Raw genomic sequence first — 2,125 nt, forward strand, 5'->3', positions numbered from 1 at the left:
CAGGAAGCTCCATGACGGCCAACAAACTGCCATCACTCACTCGCCCCTCGGTGCCGTCGAGATGACACGGGCCTGCGGGCTCCGGGCCCGGCTTTATTGATTCCGGTTACCCGGGGAGCCCAAACGCCCTGGAGTCAGAACAGCTGGTGGGGGGCAGCGGGATCAAGGGGGACGCTTATCCACCCCGTCTTAATTCTTCACTTTTCAAAGGAAAGGAGGTGGCGAAAAGGACTAAGAGTATGTAAGAAACTGAGCATTTGTTTCCTAATGAAATTGTCGCCATTATAGGAGAGGCAATGTTATCAATAATTGCATGCACAGTCCAGCTAGAGAGGAAGAGAGTGTGTTGCAAGAGGAAGCTTAGCTCTCCCAGAGGCTGCTGTCTTGCCCTCTGTCTTTAAAATATCTATTGACTGCTTTTCTATATTTAATTGAAATTCCCACCAAGGTTGGCTTCTCCAAAGGGGTCACCTTGACAGAGGGGACGGAGTGTCTGTGGAAAAAAAACTCCCCTCACTTGGAGTCATTCAGTGTAAGTCAGGGGAGCCTTCTGGTTGGGGAATTTGTGGATCCTGCAACTTTGGGCCACTGGGCAGGAAAGCAGGGAAGAGCAGTGGTTAGAGCAGGACCACAAGGATGGTGGGGCTGGGCCTCAGACTGGGGCTGACAGGTCCAGGGGGGGAGAGGCTTGATGGAAGGGACAGGAGGAAAGGGGAAGGCTGCCCCTTTGATTTTTGGTCATAGCAGAAGAAACCATCAGATTCCCGCAGGGAATGGTGAGGGACAAATCAATTCTCTGTTAACAGAGGGGCAGGCTCAAAATAATCCACAATAAATCTGAGCCTTCCACCTCCTTAGATGCAAAGCTATTGAGCCCAGTCCCACTTTGTCCTCTCCTAAAATTCCACTCTAAATCTGAGGCCCCAGACTGGTCTACACAGAAAGCATGTATTTAGAGAAAAAAAGAGATCACTGTGTATTTCCCTATCATAAACAACAAAGGAGATGGTCAAGCAAGCAAAAACACATTTTGCTGCCATTGAATCAAGTTGATGGTCTTTATTAAACTTTCCAGAATAGATGCTAGCTGCTCCACTCATAGACTCCTTCATGCATTTCAGATAGGTGGGTTTTTCACAGCCCTTGAGGGGGCAAGGGGAATTACATTTGCCAGGGGATCTGAAAGTGCACTTTCTGTAAAATTTGGAAGTCCTTCACTCCTACATCTCCATTTACCAGATCTCAAGAAAATCTCCTGTTTTGAAAGTAAAAATCTTAAGAGAGATTCTTTTTCTTGCTTCTTCATGACAGGGAGAATCCTTCTCAGGTATGGTTGAAAGTTTGTCAGGGTTTCTGAGGAGCATCTCCTAGCCCCTCTCCCATGTTTTTTTTTTTTTGTGGTGGGGGGGGGCAGTCAAGTCTCCACTCCACCTAACCCTCTGCACCATCTGTTTCTCAGCCTCAAGTGTGAACTTTTCCTCTTTCATTTGCCTTTTTCTTCAGCGTTTGTTCTCCCAATGTGAGGCCCTTTGATCTCCTGGACAAGAAAGACAAGAAAAAGAGAGTTAAAATCCCCTGAAGTTCTCCTTACTTTTAAAGTGGGTTTTCTTTGTAATGAACATTCCTTGCACCAGTACCACTGGGCTGCTGGAAAGGAGTTGGTGGGATGGGGAATGGAAGAGGGTGCAGATGGGGAAGCTGAAGGCACCTCTAGATGACTGAGGTGAGGGACAGCCCGATGAGTCTGAGAGGAAGGCGGGGAAGTTGGGGAGATGTCCAGGATACCTGGGTTCAAATCCTTCCACCCCTGCCTCTCACAGCCTTGTGGTCTTGGGCAGGATGCCCAGTTTCATTAGCTACAAAATGGGGATCATAACAGTACCTATTTCATAGGGTTGATGTGATTAAATAATGTGTGTAAAATGCTTGGAGCAGTCCATGATAAACACATGTGATCTATAGTAATAATTATCATTATTAAAAGGGACATGTCCTCTCCCTTTTCTATAGTCCCTAATCTATTCCAAGGCACATCTTGACCATTTGAGATGTGTGCACACTTTCACTTCTCACACTCACCTCTTGTTTGAATCCTGATAGGTGTATGGAACCAGAGAGGTTACGG

Source organism: Hipposideros armiger, unplaced genomic scaffold (assembly GCF_001890085.2).
Source record: "Hipposideros armiger isolate ML-2016 unplaced genomic scaffold, ASM189008v1 scaffold_40, whole genome shotgun sequence".
NCBI classification, from domain to species: Eukaryota; Metazoa; Chordata; class Mammalia; order Chiroptera; family Hipposideridae; genus Hipposideros; species Hipposideros armiger.